At 51.3% G+C, this 25,263-nt stretch overlaps 1 long non-coding RNA gene across 1 annotated transcript; it reads left to right on the top strand.

Annotated features, from left to right (window-relative positions):
• The first annotated feature begins 32 nt into the window (after positions 1 to 32).
• On the top strand, positions 33 to 20,475 carry LOC114807907. Its single transcript, XR_003755923.2, has 2 exons — positions 33 to 117; positions 18,879 to 20,475. It is a non-coding gene; the product is annotated as an uncharacterized LOC114807907 (long non-coding RNA).
• The last annotated feature ends 4,788 nt before the right edge of the window (positions 20,476 to 25,263 follow it).

Here is a 25,263-nt window from a genome sequence, read left to right on the forward strand (position 1 = left end):
GAACCATCTTTTTTTAAAAAAAAAAACCGCCATGGAGCATTTCCCCCAGGTTTGCCAAACAGTCTGGCCTACTTGTGGAGCCCTTACTACGGGCACAGCACTGTACTGAGCGCTTGGGTGAGTACAGCGCATCAGAATTAGAGGAAACGTTCCCCGTTAAGCGCTTACCATGTGCCAGGCACTGTGCTGACCGCCTGTTAAGCGCTTACCTTGTACCAGGCGTTGTACTGACCGCCTGTTAAGCACTTACCATGTGCCAGGCACTGTGCTGACCGCTTGTTAAGCGCTTACCATGTACCAGGCGTTATGCTCACCACCTCTTAAGTGCTTCCCATATGCCAGGCATTGTGCTAACTAACCCCCTGTTAAGCGCCTACCATGTGCCAGGCACTGTGCTGACCGCCTGTTAAGCGCTTACCATGTACCAGGCGTTGTGCTGACCGCTTGTTAAGCGCTTACCATGTACCAGGCGTTCTGCTCACCACCTCTTAAGCGCTTCCCATATGCCAGGCATTATGCTAACTAACCCCCTGTTAAGCACCTACTATGTGCCAGGCATTGTGCTGACCACTTGTTAAGCGCTTACCATGGGCCAGGCACTGTGCTAACCGCCTAAGCGCCTATCATATGCCAGACGTGTTGACGGCTTGTTAAGTGCTTACCATGTACCAGGCATTGTGCTAACTAACCGCCTGTTAAGCACCTACCATATGCCAGGCATTGTGCTGATGGCTTGTTAAGTGCTTACCATGTGCCAGGCATTGTACTGACCGCTTGTTAAGCACTTACCATGTGCCAGGCACTGTGCTAACCGCCTGTTAAGCGCTTACCATGTACCAGGCATTGTGCTGACTGCTTAAGTGCTTACCATGGACCAGGTTAAGTGCTTATCATGGACCAGGCACTGTACTAACCACCTGTTATGCCTTACCATGTGCCAGGCATTGTACTGACCACTTGTTAAGCGCATACCATGTGCCAGGCACTGTGCTAACCACCTATTAAGCGCTTACCATGTGCCAGGCATTGTGCTGATTGCTTAATTAATTGTTGAGCGCTTACCATGTACCAGGCACTGTGCTAACCGCCTGTTAAGCACTTACCATGTACCAGGCGTTGTGCTAACTGCCTACTAAGCGCTTACCATATGCCAGGCATTGTGCTAACCGTCTATTAAGCTCTTACCATATTGCCAGGCACTGTGCTAACCACTTGTTAAGCATTTACTGTGTGCCAGGCACTGAACTGAACACTGGGGTAGAATGTAATCAGGTTGGACACAGCCCCTGTCCCCCCATGGGGGTCATAGAGGAATAGGGGGACTGGGGCCGGAAGGTAGAGGGCACCCTAGGTCGGGTGGAGAGAGGGACCAGGGCTGGGAGGTAGAGGAGGATCAAGGCCGGGCAGAAGAGGGGGATCAGGGCCGGGCGGAAGAGAGGGACCAGGGCACGGAGAAGCAGCGTGGCTCAGTGGAAAGAGCACGGGCTTTGGAGTCAGGGCTCATGAGTTCGAATCCCAGCTCTGCCACTTGTCGGCTGTGTGACTGTGGGCAAGTCACTTCACTTCTCTGCGCCTCAGTTCCCTCATCTGTAAAATGGGGATGAAGACTGTGAGCCCCACGTGGGACAACCTGATTCCCCTATGTCTACCCCAGCGCTTAGAACAGTGCTCGGCACATAGTAAGCGCTTAACAAATACCAACATTATTATTATTATTAGAGGGGACCCAGGGCCAGAGGGAGAGGGAGACCAGGGCCATGAGGTAAAGGAGGACCAGGACCGGGAGGCAAAGGGATACCAGAGCAGGGAAGCAGAGAGTGACCAGGGCAGGAAGGCAGAGGGGGACCAGGGCTGGGCGGAAGAGAGGGATCAGGGCCAGGAGGGTAAGAGGGTCCAGGCAGTGGGTGATCAGGGCTGGGAGGCAGAGGGGTACCTGGGCCAGGAGACAGACCTGGGCTGGGAGGCAGAGGTGTATCAGGGCTAGGGGGCAGAGGGGGATAAGGGCCAGGAGGCAGAGGGGGACCGGGGCAGGGAGTTAGAAGAGTCCCAGGGCTGGAGGGAGAGGGGGACTAGGGCCAGAAAGTCAGGAGGGACCAGGTCCAGGTGGTGTAGGGGGACCAGGAATGGGGGGCTGGGAAGTAGAGGGGGACGAGGGCCTGGAGGTAGAGGGGGACCAGGGCTGGGATACAGAGGGGACCCTGGCCTGGGAAGCACAGGGGGACGAGGGACAGGGAGACAGAGGGGGATCAGCGTCGGGAGGCAGAAGGAGCACCAGGACCATGTGGTGGGGGGACCAGTGCAGGGGGGCAGAGGTGTACCTGGGCCGGGAGGAAGAGGGGGACCAGGGCCGGGGGGTAGAGGGGGACCAGGGCAGGGAGGCAGAGGGGGACCAGGGCCGGGAGGCAGAGGGGTACCAGGGCCGGGAATTAGAGGGGGACCAAGGCCTGAGATAGAGGAGACCCAAGGCCGGGAGGGAGAGGGGACCTGCGCTGGGAGGTAGAGGGGATCCAGGACCAGGAAGTATAGGGGGACCAAGGACTGGAGGCAGAGGGTGACCAGGGCCAAGAGGCAGAGGGAGAACAGGGCCGGGAGGCAGAGGGGCACCAGGGCTGGGTGGAAGAGGGAGATCCGGGCAGGGAAGTAGAGGGGGACCAGGGATGGCAGATATAGGGGACCCAGGACCAGGAGGGAGACGGGAACCATGGCAAGGAGGTTGGGGGGGACAAGGGCAGGGAGGCAGAGGGGCACCAGGGCCAGGATGTAGAGGGGGACCAGGGCCGGGAAGCAGAGACCGACCAGACACGTGAGGCAGAGGGGCACCAGGGCCGGGATGCAAGTGGGACCAGGGCCAGGAGGCAGAGGGATATCTGGGCCATGAGATAGAGGGAGACGGGGCCGTGTGGCATAGGGGGACCAGGGCTGGGAGGAAGAGGGGGATCTGGGCTGGGAGGCAGAGGGGGACTAAAATGGGCAGGCAGAGGGGACCAGGGCCAGAAAGCAGAGGGGGATCAGGGCCAGAAGAAAGAGGGGGACCATGGCCGGGAGGCAGAGGGGGACTAGCTTGGACATGTAGAGGGACCCATGACTGGGAGGTAGAGGGAGACCAAGGACGGGAGGCAGAGGGGGACCAGGGCTGGGAGGTCCAGGGGGACAAGGGCTGGGAAGAACCGGGGCACAAGAGCCGGGAGGCAGAGAGCGACCAGGGCCAGACGGAAGAGAGGGACCAAAGCAGGGAGGTAGAGGGGACCCGGAGCTGGAGGGAGAGGGGGACCAGGGCCAGAAGGTTGGGGGGGGGGCAATGGCCAGGACGTAAAGGGGAACCAGGGCAGGGTGGTAGAGGGAGACCAGGGTCGGGAGTTAGAAGAGGACCAGGGCCAAGAGGAGGAGGAGGAGCGGGGCTGGGAGGCAGAGGGGGACCAAGGCCAGGGGGCAGAGAGTGACCAGAGCAGGGAGGAAGAGGGGGATCCCAAGGCAGGAAGGCAGAGGGGGACCAGGGCCTGGGGGGAAGAGGGGTACCTTGGCCAGGATGGAGAGGGTGACCAGGTCAGGGAGGCAGAGGGGACCAGGGCCGGGCAGAAGAAGGGGACCAGGGCCAGGAGGCAGAGGCCAACCAGACACGTGAGGCAGAGGGGGACCAGGACCGGGAGACAGAGGGACCAGGGCCGGGGTGGGGCAGAGGGGGAGCAGGGCAGGGAGTTAGAAGGGTCCCAGGGCTGGAGTGAGAGGGGGACCGGGGCTGAAAGTTTGGTGGGGGACCAGGTCCAGGAGGTATAGGGGGACCAGGACTGGGAGGCATAGGGGTACCAGGTCCGGGAGGTAGAGGGGTACTAGGGCCCAGAGGTAGAGGGGCACCAGGTCCTGGAGGAAGAGGGGGACCAGAGCCAGAAGATAGAGGAGACCCAGTGCCGGGAGGGAGAGGGGGATGAGGGCTTGGAGGTAGAGGGGAATCAGGCACGGGAGGCAGAGGGGTACCTGGGCCGGGAGGCAGAGGGGGACCAGGGCCTGGAGGAGAGGGGGTCCAGGGCCAGGAGGCAGATGGGGGCCAGAGCCAGGAGGCAGAGGGTGACCATACCTGCGAGTCAGAGGGGCACCAGGGCCCGGGAGTTAGAGGGGGACCAGGGCTGGGAGGCATGGGGACCAGGACAGGGAGGCAGAGGGTTACTAGGGCAGGGAGGCAGAGGGGACATGGAAAGGGAGGCAAAGGGGATGGTTGACAGTGTCAAAGGCAGCTGAGGGTTCAAAGATGACTAGGATGGCATAGGAGCCATTGGATTTGGCATGAAGAAGGTCATTGGTGATCTTTGGGCCCGTTATTGGGCAGGGATTGTCTCTATCTGCTGCCTAATTGTACATTCCAAGCGCTTAGTATAGTGCTCTGCACATAGTAAGTGCTCAATAAATACTATTGAATGAATGAATGAATCTCTGAGAGGGCGTTTTTAGTGGTGTGAAGTTGGCGGAAGCCAGATTGGAGACTCTCCCCCTGTGATTCAGAATGGAGCATCCCACACCCTGCCTCTCCCCTCTCCATCCCTGACTCTCCCCCAGTGACCCGGCAGGGACCGACCAACACCCCTGACTTTCCCTTCTCCATTAATCTCTTTGCCTCAGTTTCCAAATTTGTACAATGGAGATTGACTGTGAGCCCAGCATGGAACAGGGACTGTGTCCAACACAATTATCTTGTACCTACCCCAGCAGTTAGGGCAGTTTCTGGCACATAGTAAGCACTAAACAGTCACCACAATTATTTTTATTATTATCCGGAAGTCGGATTTGACCATTCTGTAGGGGACTGATCAGCAGAGGTTCTGTTCTCATTTCTCTTGCTATCTGAGTGGCTCATATGTTGAGCAGTTGAAACTAATGGGGGAGATAATCTCCCCGTGATGGGCTCATGACCGAGTTGAATGGGATCCTAGCTGAGATCACGTCAGCATAAAGGGGAAGGGCTAGTGGTGGGGTGGGTGGGGGGAGTGAAGCGGGGACTTTCTGAAAAGCACTGGCTTGGGGCTCTGCAGAACAGTTGGGCCTGCACCTCTAATCTCATGTAGAGAGCATGGATCTGGGAGTCAGATGACTTTGGTTCTGACGCTGGCATGTCACTTGTCTGCTGTGTGACCTTGGGCAAGTCACTTTTATGTGCCTCGGTTACCTCACCTGTGAAATGGGGATTAAAGACTGTGATCCTCATGTGGGACTTGAAGTGTCTCCTACCCAATGGACCAGATGTATCTAACCCAGGGCGCGGGACGGCCTGGCACATAGTAAATGCTTAACAAATGCTATTTTTTAAAATAGAAAGCCTTATCCAGAGAAAGTTGGAGAGCTCAGGCAGCTCCCGTCTACGTGGTACTGGGCTCAAACCGGCGGAGTAAAATCCAAAATGTGTTCTCTGGCCTTTGACAGGCCCGACTTCCTCCGTGGCTGCCACTTCTTCCCTGCCTGTTCCCAGGAGATCCGATATGCAGATATGACCCAGACAGCTGCTCCTGGGTTCCTAGCTCTCCAGCTCCCATTTGTACATTACTGGAGGGTTGGCCTCTCCCGCTGGATCGTAAGCTCCTTGAGGGCAGGAGGTCACCTGCGGTCAATATAGCAACCCGCAGACAATATGTCCGCAAGTTACCACTGGGTTTGTTTCCATCCTCCTGTTGGCCTCATGGATGGATTGCTTGGTAATAAGGCCTGGACCAAAGATTCATCCCACTACACCCCCATTCCTCCACCCCCATATCCTCTTCTTCCACTCCCTTCTGTGTGTGGCTCTGCACACCCTTTATTGACCCCTTGGCCCCACAGCACTTGCGTCCGTATCTGCAATTTATCCATATTTATGTCTACCCCACTAGAGACCGTAAAGTCATTATGGGCAGGAAATATGTCTACCAACTCTGCTTATATTGACCTCTCCCCAACTCTTTGGATCGTGCTCTGCACACACTGAGTTCTCAGTAGAAACGACTAATGGATTTTCTCCTGCAGACACTCCCTGGCTCACTAACTCTAAGAGCAAGTGCCACAAATTCCCAATTGCTGCCAACACCAAAAGCTCACCAGGGTTTGTGCTTCTGTTGTCTCAACAAGAGTCGTGAGCACCGGAAATGAGTGTTAGGAGGAGGAGGTGGAGGAGAGGCAGCAGCAGCAGCAAAGGGTTTTTTTTTTTTTAATGGTATTTGTTAAGTGGTTACTGTGTGCAAGGCACTGTATGAAACCCTGGGGTAGCTATAAGCTGAACAGGTTGGACACCGTCCCTGTCCCACACGGCTGTCTTGGTCTTAATTGCCGTTTTACAGATGAGGGGGCTGAGGTGCAGAGAAGTGAAATGGCTTGCCCAAGGTAACACAGCAGACCAGTGCGTGCAGTACACTAAGTGGTAGGGTAGAGACAGGGTAATCAGGTTAGCCACAGTCTCTGTCCCACATAGGTCTCCCAGTCCTAACCCCCATTTTCCAGAGAAGGGTTATTCATTTATTCAATAGTATTTATTGAGCGCTTACTATGTGCAGAGCACTGTACTAAGCACTTGGAATGAACAAGTCGGCAACAGATAGAGACAGTCCATGCCGTTTGATGGGCTTACAGTCTAATCGGGGGAGACGGACAGACAAGAACAATGGCAATAAATAGAGCCGAGGGGAAGAACATCTTGTAAAAACAATGGCAAGTCGTTCTCTTATTTCCCATCAAAACACTGGCTCATGACTAGCAAATGCAACCAAAGTGACATCATTGCGTGGCTCAGTGGAAAAGAGCCTGGGCTTCGGAGTCAGAGGTCATGAGTTCGACTCCCAGCTCTGCCACTTGTCAGCTGGGTGTCTGTGGGCAAGTCACTTAACTTCTCTGTGCCTCAGTTACCTCATCTGTAAAATGGGGATTAACTGTGAGCCCCACGTGGGACAACCTGATTCCCCTATGTCTACCCCAGCGCTTAGAACAGTGCTCTGCACATAGTAAGCGCTTAACAAATACCAACGTTATTATCATTGGTGGACTTGCCAATTATTAACCAATGTTTCGATTGGAATGAGGTCATTTCCACCTGTGTAGTCCTTCCTCGTACTCAGAACAGTGCTCTCCACATAGTAAGTGCTTTTTCCTATTCACACCATTAATGTCTTAAGAAAGACCATATTCTATCTTCACTGGAAGGACCTTCATACAGTGAACGCTTGAATTCATGACTGTCTCTGCAAAGACCTCTTTACTTTGAAAAATATTCCTAAAGTGACCAGAAGGAATCTTCTGTTCTCAGTGAGTTTTTGGTTCAATCCACACGTTGCTTTGGACTCCACCTGAGATTTCTGCAACATTTGTAGAGGCTAAGGTTGTGCGATGGTTCACGTGATGCCGTGTCGCTCCCTGCCTCAGCCTCCCCCCTTATCATGGCATTGTCCCCCACTGTCAATCGATCCCCCGCTCCACGGCTGAGGTTCTCAAACCCTCGGCCACATTGAAAACCCGGTCTTCGTTAACGATCCGATGGGCTTTCGGAAACCTTTTGCTCAAGTTGTCTGTCTTCTTAAGGGGTTGGAGAGTTTGACGGTCAGGTTCTTGTCAGCTCAATCAACTCGGTATCCGACTCTCCCAGCACATCCTGCGGTGCTCTGCACACGGTAAAAGATGAATAATTACCAGTTGACTTTCACCTCATTCTCTTGTCCCAACTTCTCCTTAGGTGCTTACACCCACCCACCACAGTTCTGTACACAGAGTGCATCATTTACAGATATGTACATATATGCCAGAGGGCCAACAGCGAACATTCAGAGTTCATAGTCCCCAGGGTGTAGATGATGCAGAAGGGAGAAGGAGCCCCGGGGGGTGAAAGAGTGTTTAATCGGAGAAGGCTTCTTGGCGGAATTGCGACCTTAATGTGTGGGAGAGGGGAGTAATGGAGGTCTGGCATGTGTGGAGGGAGGGAGAGGTAGTTCCAGATCAGGGGAAGAACTTGGGAAAGGAGTCAGAGGTCAGAAGGAGGAGATGGAGGCCCAGGGAGTAAAGCCGGCGTTGGAAGAGCAAAGCGCCACCAGGGGGCGATAGAGAGGCGCGGCCTCCCAGAAGCAAGCTCTGGGCGAGAAGCAGCGCCGCCTAGTGGGTAGAACTCGCTCCTGTGGGTTAGAAGGGCCTGCCTTCTTAGCCAGGCCCTGACACTTCTCTGTTCCGTGACCAAGTCATTTCACTTCTCTGAGCCTCACTTCCGTCTTCTCTGAAATAAGAATAATAATAGTAATGGTGGTATTTGTTAAGCACTCGCTATCTGCCAAACACCGTTTTTTGCGCTGGGGTAGATACAAGGTCATCGGGTCGGACGCAGGCCCCGACCCACAGGGATTCACAGTCATAATCACCATTTTACAGATGAAGGAATTGCGGCTCAGAGAAGTGAAGTGACCTGCCCAAGTTCACACAGCAGATATGTGGCGGAGGCAAGATTAGAATCCATGCCCTCTGACTTCCAGATTTGTGCTCTTCCCATCGCAGCTTTGCCACTTGCCAGCTGTGTGACTGTGGGCAAGTCACTTCACTTCTCTGTGCCTCAGTTCCCTCATCTGGAAAATGGGGATTAAGACTGTGAGCCTCATGTGGGACAATCTGAAGACCCTGCATCTACCCCAGCGCTTAGAACAGTGCCCTGCACATAGTAAGCACTTAACAAATACCAACATTATTATTATTAGGCCATCCCACATCTCCCCAAATTAACAGGAGTGTGGGGTGGGAAGACAGAAGACAGGCATGGTATTAGAAACTGCACTCTATCCACTGTGCAGTTCTGCGCCTTTAATCCATCAGTTGGGTTGATGCATCGCTTAACGTCTGTGGAGTTTGATACGAAGCACTTGGGGGACTACAGTGTGACAGAAACATTCCCTGTCCACAACAAGTTTACGGACTAGGGGGTACTGGAGTTCCTGGAGTAACAGAATTAGGGGCACAGGTGGGAGGTGGAAGCCACAGGTTTTCTTTACTAGAAATTGTATTTTATACAAGGAGTAGTTCTGGACCTCCAGTCTCTGGAGAGCAAGCCCCTTCTGGGCATCTGAGGAGAGGATGGGCCAGTGTCTGTAGGGCAGAGTGTGGCAGTCAGCTGCAGGTGTCTGGGTGTCCGCTTAACCATGTTGGGGAGGGGGTGGGGAGAGTGGTCAAAAGTGTTGGTAAAATCAGATAGTCTGTGCTTCTCCCCCTTTCTCTGCCTTCCTGCCTCCCCGCTCCCCACCCAGTTTTGAGCACTGGTTTTCCTTGCAACAGATCCGGTCCCCATCAGACACTCAAGATCGCTATTTCAGGTGCCTGAAGACCAGGGTCCAGAGCTTGACATGTCCATGGGCTAGGAATCAGAGGAAAAGCTCCAGTGCCACTTTTCATTCAGTCATTCATTCAGTCATATTTATTGAGAGTTTACTGTATGCAGAGCACTGTACTAAGTGCTTGGAAAGTACAATTTGGCAACAGAGACAATCCCTACCCAACTTCTATTTTTAACCACTCAATCTCCAATGGCTCCTTCCCCTCTGCCTTCAACCATGCCCACGTCTCCCCCATCCTAAAAAAACCCGCTCTTGACCCCACTTCACCCTCCAGTTGTCGCCCTATCTCCCTACTACCCTTCCTTTCCAAAATCCTAGAACAAGTCATTTACAGTCGCTGCTTAGAATTCCTTAACTCCCATTCTCTCCTGGACCCCCTCCAGTCTGGCTTCCGTCCCCTCCACTCTACCGAGACTGCTCTCTCTAAGGTCACCCGTGACCTCCTTCTAGTCAAATCCAATGGCTCCTACTCCATTCTAATCCTCCTTGACCTCTCTGCTGCCTTTGACACTGTCGACCATCCCCTCCTCCTCCATACCTTATCTCACCTTGGCTTCACGGATTCCGTCCTCTCCAGGTTCTCCTCTTACCTCTCTGGCCGGTCATTCTCGGTCTCCTTCGCCGGCGCCTCCTCCCCCTCCCATCCTTTAACCGTTGGAGTTCCTCAAGGGTCAGTTCTTGGCCCTCTTCTGTTCTCCATTTACACTCACTCCCTCGGTGAACTCATCCGCTCTCACGGCTTTGACTACCATCTCTACGCAGATGACACGCAGATCTACATCTCCGCCCCGTCCTCTCCCCCTCCCTTCGGGCTTGCATCTCCTCCTGCCTCCAGGACATCTCCACCTGGATGTCGGCCCGCCACCTAAAACTCAACATGAGCAAGACTGAGCTCCTCATCTTCCCTCCCAAACCCGGTCCTCTCCCAGACCTCACTATCACCGTGGATGGCACGACCATCCTTCCCATCTCTCGGGCCCGCAATCTCGGTGTCATCCTTGACTCATCTCTCTCATTCACCCCACACATCCTATCCGTTACCGAGACCTGGCGGTTTCACCTTTACAATATCGCCGAGATCCGCCCTTTCCTCTCCACCCAGACGGCTACCTTACTGCTACGGGCTCTCGTTATATCCCGGCTAGACTACTGTGTCAGCCTTCTCTCCGATCTCCCTTCCTCCTCTCTTGCCCCACTCCAGTCTATTCTTCACTCCGCTGCCCGGCTCATCTTCCTGCAGAAACGATCTGGGCATGTCACTCCCCTTCTTAAACAACTCCAGTGGTTGCCTATCAACCTCCGCTCCAAACAAAAACTCCTCACTCTAGGCTTCAAGGCTCTCCATCACCTTGCCCCTTCCTCTCCTCCCTTCTCTCTTTCTACCTCCCACCCCGCACGCTCCGCTCCTCTGCCGTCCACCTCCTCACCGTCTCTTGGTCTCGCCTATTCCGCCGTCGACCCCTGGGCCACGTCCTCCCGCGGTCCTGGAACGCCCTCCCTCCTCACCTCCGCCAAACTGATTCTCTTCCCCTCTTCAAAACCCTACTTAAAACTCACCTCCTCCAAGAGGCCTTCCCAGACTGAGCTCCTCTTCTCCCTCTACCACCCCCCCTTCACCTCTCCGCAGCTTAACCCTCTTTTCCCCCCATTTCCCTCTGCTCCTCCCCCTCTCCCTTCCCATCCCCTCAGCACTGTACTCGTCTGCTCAACTGTATATATTTTCATTACCGTATTTATTTTGTTAATGAAATGTACATCGCCTCGATTCTATTTAGTTGCCATTGTTTTTACGAGATGGTCTTCCCCTCGACTCTATTTATTGCCATTGTTCTCGTCTGTCTGTCTCCCCTGATTAGACTGTAAGCCCGTCAAACGGCATGGACTGTATCTGTTGCCGACTTGTTCATTCCAAGCGCTTAGTACAGTGCTCTGAAGATAGTAAGCGCTCAATAAATACTATTGAATGAATGAATGAACAATGGGCTCACAGCCTAGAAGCGGGGAGACAACAAAACAAAACAAAGAGGCATCAATGGCATCAATAGAAATAAATAGAATTCTAGATTTATACACATCACTAATAAAATAAACAGAATAATAAATATGTACATATAGACACAGGTGCTTCGGTGAGGGGGGTAGAGCAGAGGGAGGGAGTCGGGGTGATAGGGAGGGGAGCAAGTGCAGAGGAAAAAGGGGGCTCAGTCTGGGGAGGTCTCCCGGAGGAGGTGAGCTTTCAGTAGGGCTTTCAGGGGGAAAGTGAGCTAGTTTGGCGGATGAGGGGAGGGAGGGCATTCCATGCTGGAGGAAGGATGTGGGCCAGGGGTCGACGGCAGAACAGGTGAGAATGTTCTGAAGCAGTTTCACTCCTATGAGACCAAGGTTCTTCAGCCCATCCTCAAAGTAGGCCTGAGTAAGTCCTGAGGACCCCCTCCCCCACAATTGCAAGTCCAGTCTGCTCGAAGCCCTAAAGCCACAAGCCCTTGGTAGCACACAGCTCAGGGGTGGATGGCTGAGGGGAGAATCTAAGCACTAGTCATTTGAGAAAAACTGCTCAATGCATCTGTCCATCCTTGAGGCTCATCCTTCTAATGTGGACAGAGGTCAATGCCCAGACATGCCCTGCTGTCAAGATGGAGCCATGGGTGGCACAGTCCTCCAAAAGAGAGGGTGTATGTGTGTGTGTTTGTGTGTGTGTGTGCGCATGCACCTGTGCATGTGTCTAATAATAATTATGGTATTTTTTAAGCATGTACTATGTGCCAAGCACTGTTCTAAGTGCTGCGGTAGATACCAGGTAATCAGGTTGTCCCATGTGGGGCTCACAGTTTTAATCCCATTTTACAGGTGAAGGAACTGTGGCACTGAGAAGTTAAGTGGCTTGCCCAAGGTCACACAACAGGCAAGTGGCAGAGGTGGGATTAGAACCCACATCTCTGACTCCCAAGCCTGTGCTCTTTCCAATAAACCCCACTATATCTGTGCATAGATGCATAAGAGACTTACCTTAAAGGGGAGAATAGTCAGGAAGGGCCTGCCACACCCAGGTCAGGGGCTGGGACTCTATGCAGGGCACAGGTTCTGTTCGACTTGACTGCAGCATCGAGAAGACCCAGGGCTCTTAATTCTGTTGAAAGGTCCAACATCCCTGTCCCTGCCCCTGTCTGCCGGGCCACAAAGGAATGAACCCTTACCAGCCAAAGAAGCTTTATGACAGATCGTGGTGGCTTCTGGTGGTCTGTGTGAGGGCAACAAGTGTAGACTAGTGTTTCCAGTCCATATTGTCTTTGAGAGGCAGAGTTGTGTGGGCTCCTGTGATCAAGTCACCAGGGGTGCAGGTGGGAGAGCAGAAGGTAGGTTTTGTACTAGAAACAGGTCTATTGGGTCTGCAGTTCTGGACTTCCAGTCCCTGTGAAATGAGCCTCCCTTGGGGATCCGAGGAGCGTGGGGTGAGCAAGTATTCGTAGGGCAGAGTATAGCAGTCTGCTTAGCTCCACTTTTCTGGGTGATGATAACTGTGGTATTTGTTAAGCGCTTACTATGTGCCAGGTACTGTAACTAAGTAAGTGCTGGGGTGGATACAGGGTAATCGGGTTGGACACAGTCCCTTTCTCACATGGGCTCGCAGTCTCAATCCCCATTTTATGGAAGAGGTAACTGGGGCCCCGAGAAGTGAAGTGACTTGCCCAAGGTCACCCAGCAGACAAGTGGTTGAGCCAGACAATTAGAACCCATGACCCGCTGAATCCCAGTCCCCGTTCTATCCGCTATGCCATAAATGTCTATCTCTCTTTGTATAGAGGGATGGAGACAGCTGTGAATATGAATTAATTCTTTACAATCCATAATTTAACGCGAGTCAGTTTTCTACCACCCCGTACCACTCCCTCTCCAGCTGTGAGCACTGTTATTTCCTGGCAGCAGATGTGGTCCTCATCTGTTGACAGAGGGCAGGATGGGGGAACCTGGACCCTCAGTATCTCTAATCCAAGTTACCCAGTTCTACTTTCCGTCGATTGGGGCCAGTGGAGAAGCTCCAGTGCCGCCTCACTCCCATGAGGCCAAGGATTCTCTTCCCCATTTCCAGAGGAGGCTTTCCCGGTGACTCCCAAGATCCCCTAGTTCTGAGTTCAGTTGGCTCTAAGGTCAGAGAGGAAAACCCCCACAGGCCTCATCCTCCAGCAATGTGCAGGTTGGGGCCGGATGACCAAGGGCAGAACCAGACTGACTGTTGCTCCTCCTGCAGATGCAGCTCATCCCAACTCCCCAGCCCTGAGGACTGTTTCCCTGCACTTGGGCAGAGGGGTCAATTCTCAAATGCACCCCACCACTAAAAACCCTACTCAAAGGAAAGGTGATAGCGGTGGTGGTGGAGGTATGTGTGTGTGTTTGTGTGTGTGTACACGTGTGCACGTGTGCCTGCGTAAAAGAGGGGGTTAGCTTTGGGGAGAGTAATGAAGAAGGGGCTGGTTCTGGACTCAGGAACTGAGGGTCTGTGCAGTGAGCTGACTTTGGTTGACCTACCGAGCAGACCTGGGGCCCTGCACATCCCTGTCTGCGAGCGGGGATGCCCTCCATGTCTAATAATGGTACCTTCTATGGGAGTGTGTCCTTCTTCCATTTCTACAGCGTGGATACAGAGCAGTAGATTTCCCAACTCTAGTCCTCGTGGAGGGATGGAGCCAAGACCTGGGCGACCACCTCTAAGGGAAGGTGTTGTTTATGGCTGGAGAATATGTTTGTTTATGAATTTGCATGTTTAAAAGTTCATCTCTGGAGGAGAGAATAAGGAGGGGCTGCCATACCAAGTTCAGGGACTGGTACCAGAAATGGGGACAGGGACTCTGTGCAGGGAACTGGTTCTGTCTGACATAACTGTGGGACAGAGAAGCCCCCGGGGCCCCTAATTCTACAGATGGATCAACCCTACTTACACCCCTGTCTGCAGTGTCTCTCCCCACTCAGTCCATACTTCACTTTGCTGCCCACATCATTTTTCTACAGAAACATCCAGGATGTGTTTCCCCACTCCTCAAGAAACTCCAGTGGGTGCCCATCCACCTCCGCATTCATTCATTCATTCAATAGTATTTATTGAGCACTTACTATGTGCAGAGCACTGTACTAAGCACTTGGGATGAACAAGTCGGCAACAGATAGAGACAGTCCCTGCCATTTGACGGGCTTACAGTCTAATCGGGGGAGACGGACAGACAAGAACAATGGCACTAAACAGCGTCAAGGGGAAGAACATCTCGTAAAAACAATGGCAACTAAATAGAATCAAGGCGATGTACAATTCATTAACAAAATAAATAGGGTAACGAAAATATATACAGTTGAGCGGACAAGTACAGTGCTGTGGGGATGGGAAGGGAGAGGTGGAGGAGCAGAGGGAAAAGGGGAAAATGAGGTTTTAGCTGCGGAGACGTAAAGGGGGGATGGCAGAGGGAGTAGAGGGGGAAGAGGAGCTCAGTCTGGGAACGCCTCTTGGAGGAGGTGATCCCTCCGCATCAAACAGTAACTCCTCATCATGGGCATTAAAGCACTCAATTCCTTTCCGCCTTCATACCTCACTTCGCTACTCATCTACGACAACCCAGCCCACACGCTTCATCTAATTAATGCCTTCTCACTTTACCTCGATCATGTCCATCTCCTGCAGACCTCTCACCCACCTCCCGTCCCTGGCCTGGAACGCCTCCCTCCTCATATCTGACAGACAATGATTCTACCCCCCTTCAAAGCCTTATTGAAGGCACATCTCCAAGAGGCCTTCCCTGACTAAACCCTCATTTCCTCTTCTCCCACTCCCTTCTGTGTCACCCTGACTAGCTCCCTTCGTGCATTCCTCCCTACAGCCCACCAGCACTTACTCCCATGTCTGTAACGTATTTCTTCATATCAGGGCTATCTCCCCCACTAGACTGTAAGCTCACTGTGATCGGGTAATGTGTCTGTTATACTGTGATATCGTATTCTCCCAAGTGCATAGTACCGTGCTCTGCACACAGTAAGCACCCAGTAGATAGGTTTGACTGGCTAACTGACTAATTCTGCTCAGCCCGGGTCTTGGCCCTGTTGGTGGGGCTGAGGAGCAGAAGCCCTTTCAGGCCACTGGTAGTTGGTCTTCTTTCCCGGCAAAACCTTGAACAGTAACCCCAAACCAGATGGTCACACCGCCCCTTGCCCGACAGTGTGACCATCCAACCCCCGTATAATAATGTTGGTATTTGTTAAGCACTTACTATGTGCCGAGCACTGTTCTAAGCGCTGGGGTAGACATTGGGGAATCAGGTTGTCCCACGTGGGGCTCACAGTCTTAATCCCCATTTTCCAGATGAGGGAACTGAGGCACAGAGAAGTGAAGTGACTTGCCCACAGTCACACAGCCGACAAGTGGCAGAGCTGGGATTCGAACTCATGAGCCCTGACTCCAAAGCCCGAGCTCTTTCCACTGAGCCACGCTGCTTCTCCGTATCTCTGCCCTCCTCGTCCCTGACTCTCCCCCAGTGACCCAGCATGGACCAACCAACACTCTGACTTTCCCCTCCCCGTCCTTGAGTCTCCCCCCGTGACTCAGCATGGAGCATCTAACACTCCTGCCTTTCCCCTCCCTATCCCCGACTCTCCCCCAGTGAGCCGGCAGGGACCATCCAACACCCCTGACTTTCCCTTCTCCGATAATCTCTGTGCCTCAGTTTCCTCATTTGTAAAATGGGGATTAAGACTGTGATTCCAGTGTGGGACAGGAACTATGTCCCCCCAAATTATCTTGTGTCTACCCCATTGGTTAGTACAGTGTCTGGTGCATAATAAGCTCTTAAATACCACAGTGGTTGTAATTATTATCCGGGAAGTCGGATTTGGCCATTCCATTGGGGATTGATCAGCGACGGTGCTGTTCTCATTTTTCTTGCCACCTGACCCTTTTTTATTTTTAATTTAAATTATCATTTTAATGATATTTGTTAGGCCATGGCTCTTTCTGTTTGGCTGCGCTGTTTATCTTCTCACTGCCTTTAAGCATGGGGTCATTAGCAAAAATGGATCCAGGCCAGAATTCCAGATCATTCAATCAATCGATCGATCGATCAATGCTATTTACTGAGTCCTTACTCTGTGCAGAACACTGTACTAACTATTTAGAATATTTAAGCACTTACTATGTTCCAAGCACCCTCCAAAGCTCTGGGTTGGATGAAAGATGCAGAGAAGCAGCATGGTCTAGTGGAAGGAGCTCGGTTCTGGGAGTCAGAGGACCTGGGTTCTATTCCCAGTTCCACCACTTATCTGCTGTATGACCTTAGGCCAGTCCCTTCACTCTTCTGTGCCTCCGTTTCGTCTTCTGTAAAATGAGAATTAAGTCTGTGAGTCCCAGTTGGGCCAGGGCCTGTATCCAACCCAATTAGCTTGTATCTTCCTCAGCACTAAGTACGGTGCCTGGCATGTAATAAGTGCTTAAGAAACAAACAAACACAAAGCTGTGGGGTCTTCCCTTCCCCCATCTTCTACTCAGTCATCTGGGAGATAGGCATGAATATGAATGAATGAATCATTTATATGATGTGATTTATAGATACGTGCAAAACTTCTGTGGGGTCGACATTGGGGCGGAGATGTACAGAAGGTCATTGGCTCCAATCCTGGCTCCGCCACTTGTCTGTTGTGTGACCTCGAGTGAGTCACTTAACTTCTCTATGTCTCAGTTCCCTCATCTGTAAAATGGGGATCAAGACTGTGAGCCTCATGGGGGATAGGGACTGTGCCCAACCCAATTTGCTTGTGTCCACCCCAGTGCTAAATACAGTGCCTGGCACATAATAAGTGCGTAACAAATACCATAATTATTATCATTATCATGATTATTATCATTATATGTTCCCAAGCACTCAGTACGCAGCGCCACTCATGGCAGACAGTAGTTCTAGACCTCTGATTGATTGATCGATTCGGCCATGTCCTCCCACTCTCAGACTACAGACCATGGTTTGAGGATGGACCACAGTGGGTCCCGCGCCTGAAAAGACCCAAACTCTTGCCCCGTATCTCCAGGGAGCCTGCCGGCGGCAGACCCGTGGCTACCGATATGCTCTCCCCTCTGGCCACCGTCCCCTGCGTGATGCTCCCAAGACATTTTCAGGGGGGCCGCGACGGACCGCTCCTTTGATCCGACCACCCTGTTCGAGGCCAGTGAAGATGAGGGGCATGGTCTGATCCAATTATTTGAGGAAGATCTAATTCCCCAGCAACCAAGCCATGCTGCTTCTCTAAATGGATTGGGCAGCCTCTGTAGAGTAAGTCATAGCTAGTCAGAGCCTCCCCTTGGTCATCCCTTTTTCTTTTGTTTAGGTTTGGGAGGTGATGTTGTAATAGGACCTCTCCCAGCTCCTAAAGATTCACAGCAGCAAAGAGAAAATAGTCCTATAACTAGGACTCCTACTTAATGAGGGTTTAAAATGCTTTGTTATCTAGTAGCTCTTCCTGCGAATTTCAATAAAAGATAAGGAGGTAGCAAGGAATGGATATCGTGCAAAGTTTATAGTCTTCATTCATGTTCTCCATTAAAACGGGCAAGATTTTACTAAGAAAAGCCTTCAGGATAAAAATCTCGGATCAGGGTCCAGAAATTTAAAACCTAATATTTATTTTTTAGAGCAACATTTTGACACCTGTTTGGTTTCACTTTTCTTTTTAAGAAAAAAGACTGGGTCAAGAGAGTAGCTCTCACTTGAGTTGGAGAAGCAGCGTGGCCTAGTGGAAAAAGCACGAGTTTGGGACTCAGAAGTCCTGGGTTTGAATCCCAGCTCGGCCAATTGTCTGCTGTGAAGCAGAGTGGCTTAGTGGAAAGAGCACGGGTGTAGGAGTCAGAGGTCGTGGGTTCTAATCCCGGCTCCACCACTTGTCAGCTGTGTGACTTTGGACAAGTCACTTAACTTCTCGATGTCTCTGTGACCTCATCTGTAAAATGGGGATGAAGACCGTGAGCCCCATGGGGGAACAACCTGTTTACCATGTATCTATCCCAGCGCTTAGAACAGTGATGTTGGTATTTGTTAAGTGCTTACTATGTGCCGAGCACTGTTCTAAGCGCTGGGGTAGACATAGGGGAATCAGGTTGTCCCACGTGGGGCTCACAGTCTTAATCCCCATTTTACAGATGAGGGAACTGAGGCACAGAGAAGTTAAGTGACTTGCCCACAGTCACACAGCCAACAAGTGGCAGAGCTGGGATTCGAACTCATGAACCCTGACTCCAAAGCCCGTGCTCTTTCCACTGAGCCACGCTGCTGGGCACATAGTAAGTGCTTAACAAATGCCAACAGTACTATTATTATTACTTTACTTTTCTGTGCCTCAGTTCCCATCTCTGCAAAATGGGGCTGAAGACAGCCCGACAGGGACCGTGCCCAACGAATGTGCTCATATTCACCTATTCACCCCAGTGCTTAGTACAGTGGCTTGCACCTAGTTAGCACTTAACGAATACCACCATGATGATTATGATTATTATCCCACCCCCACCTATCCATCACTAGGACTTGAAGCTGCCGTGCTTCCTTCCAGGTCACAAAGACGCCGGGACGGGATCGGGAGACTCACCTTCAAGACCTCCTTGGGGAACACAGTTCAGAGCATTAGTCCCACGGAAGTGGGGGTAATCGCTGGAGCTCCTCTGCTGGTCCTGCCGGATCCAAGTCGGAAACCTCGGAAGGCATCCCTGGATTAGCGTTCCCAGACTTCTGGGTTTCTCACCGTGCCCTCTATCGACAGCAGAGGACCACATCTAAACTCTAATATCTCCAGGAGAATCATGAGTCTCAAAGGTGAAGAAAGAGAAGGCTTGAACAGTTGCAGACCACCTTCCTTTTTTTTAGGGGGGTGGTTTATTTTATGGACGCTTTTCCCCCTCCTCCCATACGATAACCCCCACACCAGGAGAGGTGAGGTATACAGACAGACCTTCACACTTAATATGAAGGCATCCCTCTCGCCTGCTAACACGTAAACACTCCCTGCGACAATCTCAAAATCTGTTAGTCCATGAAGGTCTTGTAGGCTGGGCCTGGAGATCCAACTTGAGTGTGGACTGGACAGAATTCAGTTCCGAGTACGTCTGCCTTCCAAGCTCCCTAACTGCATCTATGACAACTCAATCTCAGAACTCTGCTTTTCAGAGAGAGAGAGAGAGAAAAGAGAGGGAGACAGTCGACACTGACAGTCTTCTCGCCTGACTCTCACACTAGACACTCAGAAGCTATTACTGGCAGGCCCAGACAGGTCCCTTCTCCAGGGGCTGAAGATACGCAGGATGACCCTCCAGACAAGACCGTGGGCACAGGGAGGTTTGACCCATCTGTAGAATTAAGGTCCCCAGGTCCCCCAGTTGAGTCAGGCAGAGACAGTTCCCTGAACAGAGCCCTAGCCCCTGATTCCAGAACCAGGCTTGGTGCCAAGAATGGTATCCTCCACTTCACTATTTCTGCCCCAAAGGTCATCCCATTACTCTCTCTCTTTATCAAATGCACACGCGCATGCACACACCCCCCCCCCCCCCGCCACCCTCCCACCCCCATTCCAAATAAATAAAAAGCCTTTTCTTTCTGTTGGCAACAGAAAGAACCACAGTTGTTCTTGGACCACAACTGTGGACAGTTGGACTACAGTTCAATCAGTCAGTAGTCGGGCAAGACCATGAATGGGGTTGATTGTGCCTACCCTGTCAGGAGATAGTCCTCAAGGTCACAGCAATATGTTGAGCAGCATCAGTTAGGAGAGAAATAGGCAGTCAGATTCCTTCCTTGGTCAATCTACCCTAAACTGGGTTTTGTAGGGCGCCTTTCGTGTATGAGCCAGCAAAAGTGTGGAAATGGGAATTGTGTGTGTGTTTTGGGGTGGGGGGGCAGGGCAGGAGAGGAGAAAAAAGAGCCTGGAGATTCACACCCATGAAGCCGCTTCTGGGTACAGGGCAGAGAAGCTCTGATGGAAGTGAGGAGTAATTGGAGCTCTTCCACACATCCTGCCTGAAACCCACTGGGGTTTGAGGAACCTGTCCTTGGAAGGCACACGAGGATAAGTGAGCCTGAGGGGCCCAATTCCCCCGATCCTGCTTTCCTATGTCTTCGTCCATTGCCAAATTCTTTGGTCTCCAGGATAATAAATTGTGTCTTATCTGCAGAGAGAACAGAAGATTTCAGGCAACCTAGTTTCTATTTTCTTCAAACACCCTTTCCCTCCTCAACACCCAAGCCCTAACTAGTATCAGGAGAGGTGAGGTGTACGTACACACGACCACACTAAACTGACTACAACACTCTACCCTATTAATATTGGTCTATCCCCCTCCTAGAAACTCCAGCTCTTAATCCAGGAAGGGCTCAACTCCAGGACCTGGAGGTCCAGCACAACTGCACAGTTCAATTTCTAGCACTACGGATCTGCTCCCTACCCAAACGCCTGCTGACTTGGTCTCAGATGGGAGTGCACGTAACTCTACTTTTCAGAGAAATGGGGTGGGTGAATTAATGCCCTTTCCTGCTCCTGCTTTGTGATTCCCTTCAGGAACTAGCACTGGCAAGCCCTGAAGGGTCCCTTCTGCAGAGGCTAAAGATGAGCAGGGTCTGTCTGCAGCAAGGACTGTGGGCCCAGGGAGGTTTGACCCGTCTATAGAATTAAGGGCCCTGGGTCTTCTCAGCCCCTACACCAAATGAGACAAAACCAGTGCCCTAGTTCCAGGTTCCAGAACCAGCCTCTCTACCAACTGTGACAGCTTCTGCCACCAGATCGTTCCCCTCAAAGCTAACAACATTATTTTCACTCCCCAAAGTCTTCCCTTTGTGGTGGCAAATGGACCACTTTTAAATCTCTAGAAGGTGGAGCAGGTCCAGGAATGGAATTAACAGTGCCCCTATTGCAAGGCGATGGTCATCAAGGCCAAAGAGATGTCTCTTTGGAAAGAAATAGCCAGTCAGATTTCTCCCTTGGTCATCTTATCCCAATCTGTAATTTGTGGGGCTTCTTTCCAGGTCTGACCCAGCCAAATAGACCTGGATGGTGTGTGGGGGGTGTTGGGACAGGGGGTAGTGGAAAAGAGCGTGGGGGGGGGAGAGGGAGAAAGAAGAGGGAAAAGAAAAGGAAGGAAAAAGATGAGAGAGACCAAAGATTCCCCACTGCTGCCATGGCTGCCGGAGACGTCCCTTGTCACGACCTCGGGTCATCTATCCTGACAAACTCCAGGATGAGGCCAGTACTTGAATGGAGAAGGGGAAGGAGGGTGGGTGTGTCTCAGAATGTGACACCTTTATCTTTGGGGAAGTCCAGAGTCCTTGGAAATGGTTGAATTGCCCCTTTCCACCTCTCCTTTCCAATAGCATCGAGTGTTACTGCTTATGGAGTAGAGGGAGGAGCGGGCTGCAACTAGTCCATTTGAGAATGACTGGCGCGTTGGACTGGATGTAGCTCAGTAAGGGGGGAAAGAGTGCTTTTAGACTGGAGGAATTGCGGAGCCCCATTTCATGGTGGAGGTGGCCATCCCTACCGGGAAACGGACTCTGTCTGCACTTGTTTTCTAAGTGATCGATAGAAGCTGGTGGCCTGACAAGCCAGGCACCTCAAGTTGAAGGTAAAAAGGCCACTTTCGTATTGGGAATGCCTACCAGCCCTATTGTACTCTCCCAGGTGCCTAGTGCAGGACTCTGCATAAAGTATTGGCTCAATAACTGCCACTGATTATGGTTTGAAGGAGAAACCCACTTTTAACTGGGTTTTTTTAAATTTTTTTGTAAAGTGCTTACCGGGTGCCAGGAGCTGTCCTCAGCGCCGGGGTAGGTACCAGTTTATCGGATTGGGCTCAATCCCTGTTCCCCCGGGTGTAATGACTGACCGATTCAGTCATTCATTCAATTCATTCAATAGTATTTATTGCGTGCTTACTATGTGCTGAGCACTGTACTAAACACTTGGAATGTACCATTCGGCAACAGATAGAGACAATCCCTGCCCAATGATGGGCCACAGTTTAAACAGGGGAGACAAACAGCAAAGCAAAACAGAACAAAACAAAAACAAGACAACATCATTAAGATGAATAGAATCAAGGCGATATATACCTTATTAACAAAATAAATAGGGTAATAAATGACATATACAAATGAACACAGTGCTGAGGGGAGGGGAAGGAGGAAGAGCAGAGGGTGGCGGGGAGGAGAGGGGGAGCAGAGGGAAAGGGGGACTCAGTCTGGGAAGGCCTCCTGGAGGAGGTGAGCTCTCATTTTACAGATGAGGCACAGAGAAGACAAGCCCCTTGCCCAAGGTTACACAACAGACAAGTGGCAGAGGCAGGATTAGAATCCCGGCCCTCATGATCCCCAAGCCCTTCTTCTATCCAGTAGACCAGACCTCTTCTTGTCAGGTTGGAATCTGTTGTGACCAGACCCATTCGTTTGGCTGATAAACCCTACGGGAGATCAAGAAAATGTTCACAAGTGTTTCTCATGTAACATGAGGCTAGATGCAATATAAATAAAGCCTTAGTTTTATTTTGGGCAACGACATGCTCATCGAATGAGCCCTTTTCCTAAGAGCACAGCAGAATCAAGGAAACGACTGTTTATCGAGTGCTTACTTTGTGCAGAGAGCACTGTACTGAGTGCTTGGGAGAGTTCAGTGTAAGAGTTGGCCGACATGTTCCCTAATCACGAGGAGCTTGCAGAATGAAACAGGGGGATGGGAAGGAGCTCATTCATTCATTCATTCATTCATTCATTCATTCATTCATTCATTCATTCAATCGTCTTTACTGAGCACTTACTGTGTACAGAACACTGTACTAAGAATTTGGAAAATACAGTTTGGCAACATGAAGAAACAAGCCCTACCCAATGGGATCATCATCTAGAAGGGGGGAGATAGACAACAAAACAAAACCAAGCAAGTGGGTAGACATCAATGGCATCAATGTAAATAGAATTATAGATCTATACACATCCTTAATAAAATTAATAGAATAAGAAACATGTACCTATATACACAAGCACTGTGGGGCAGGGTGGGGCCATAGAGCAGAGGGAGGAAGTAGTAGCGATGGGGAGGGGAGGAGGAGCAGAGGAAAAGGGGGGGCTCTATTTGGGAAGCCTCCTGGGGGAGGTGAGCTTTCAGTAGGGCTCTGAAACGGGAGAAGGAGCTTCGTATATTGGCAGACTGTTCATCCTCAGAAGTTATATTTATTTTTGTTTTTTCAATATGGTTTTATGGATAAAACCAATGACACTTCTAGAATAAGATAACTTTGCTGAGACTAGGGTGGGGAAAGGGAGTAAGTTAAATGTCTTTTAAAACACTATCACCTCAAACCATTCACTTGGCAAGGTTCTGGCTAAGGCATGGGAAGACACGGAGGTGATGTTCCCTGTGGGAGCCTGTTGGACCTGCGTTGGGCTGGGAGAGATCAAAGGTAAATGAAAAGCAGCCTGGCCTGTGGATAGAACCTGGGCCTGGGAGTTAGAAGGACCCCACACATCCTATCCATTACCAAGACCTGCCGGTTTCACCTTTACAATATCGCCAAGATCCGCCCTTTCCTCTCCACCCAGACGGCTACCTTACTGCTATAGGCCCTTGTTATATCCTGGCTAGGCTACTGTGTCGGCCTTTTCTCTGACCTCCCTTCCTCCTCTCTCGCCCCGCTCCAGTCTATTCTTCACTCCGCTGCCCGGCTCATCTTCCTGCAGAAACGATCTGGGCATGTCACTCCCCTTCTTAAACAACTCCAGTGGTTGCCTATCAACCTCCGCTCCAAACAAAAACTCCTCACTCTAGGCTTCAAGGCTCTCCATCACCTTGCCCCTTCCTCTCCTCCCTTCTCTCTTTCTACCTCCCACCCCGCACGCTCCGCTCCTCTGCCGTCCACCTCCTCACCGTCTCTTGGTCTCGCCTATCCCGCTGTCGACCCCCGGGCCACGTTCTCCCGCGGTCCTGGAATGCCCTCCCTCCTCACCTCCGCCAAACTAATTCTCTTCCCCTCTTCAAAACCCTATTTAAAACTCACCTCCTCCAAGAGGCCTTCCCAGACTGAGCTCCCCTTCTCCCTCTACTCCCTCTACCGCCCCCCCTTCACCTCTCCGCAGCTTAACCCTCTTTTCCCCCCATTTCCCTCTGCTCCTCCACCTCTCCCTTCCCATCCCCACGGCACTGTACTTGTCCGCTCAACTGTATATATTTTCGTTACCCTATTTATTTTGTTAATGAATTGTACATCGCCTTGATTCTATTTAGTTGCCATTGTTTTTATGAGATGTTCTTCCCCTTGACTCTATTTATTGCCATTGTTCTTGTCTGTCTGTCTCCCCTGATTAGACTGTAAGCCCGTCAAAGGGCAGGGACTGTCTCTATCTGTTGCCGACTTGTTCATTCCAAGCGCTTAGTACAGTGCTCTGCACATAGTAAGCACTCAATAAATACTATTGAATGAATGAATGAATGACTTGAGTTCTAATTCTGACTCCATCATCTATCTGCTGTGTGACCTTATCTGACTGATATCTGCCTCAGTGACCTCACTGGAAAAAATGGGGATTAAGATGTCCCTATAGCGGACATGGTCTGTGTCTAGCCTGATTATCTTGTATGATCCTGATTATCTCCAGTGCATAGTGTAGTGCCTGGTACCTAGTAAGAAATTGCCCAATACCCTAAAAAGGTAAGAATTGTAAAGTTTGCATGGAGATACTTGCCTTGGATCAATAACTGAGATGGCTAATTAGTCTGTTTGATTGTCTGTAGTTCCTGGAGGAGCATGGAGTGGGTTAAAAAAGACAGTTCTGCTCAGTTCAAATACAGCATGGTTGTCCCAAACACCTCATTCAGCGGGCCGATAATATTGCGACCTATTTTTATGTACCCCTTCCCGTTGAACTCAAAACAGAGTTTATTTCACAAATTCTAGTAATAATAA

Source organism: Ornithorhynchus anatinus, chromosome 1, assembly GCF_004115215.2.
Source record: "Ornithorhynchus anatinus isolate Pmale09 chromosome 1, mOrnAna1.pri.v4, whole genome shotgun sequence".
Classification (NCBI taxonomy): domain Eukaryota; kingdom Metazoa; phylum Chordata; class Mammalia; order Monotremata; family Ornithorhynchidae; genus Ornithorhynchus; species Ornithorhynchus anatinus.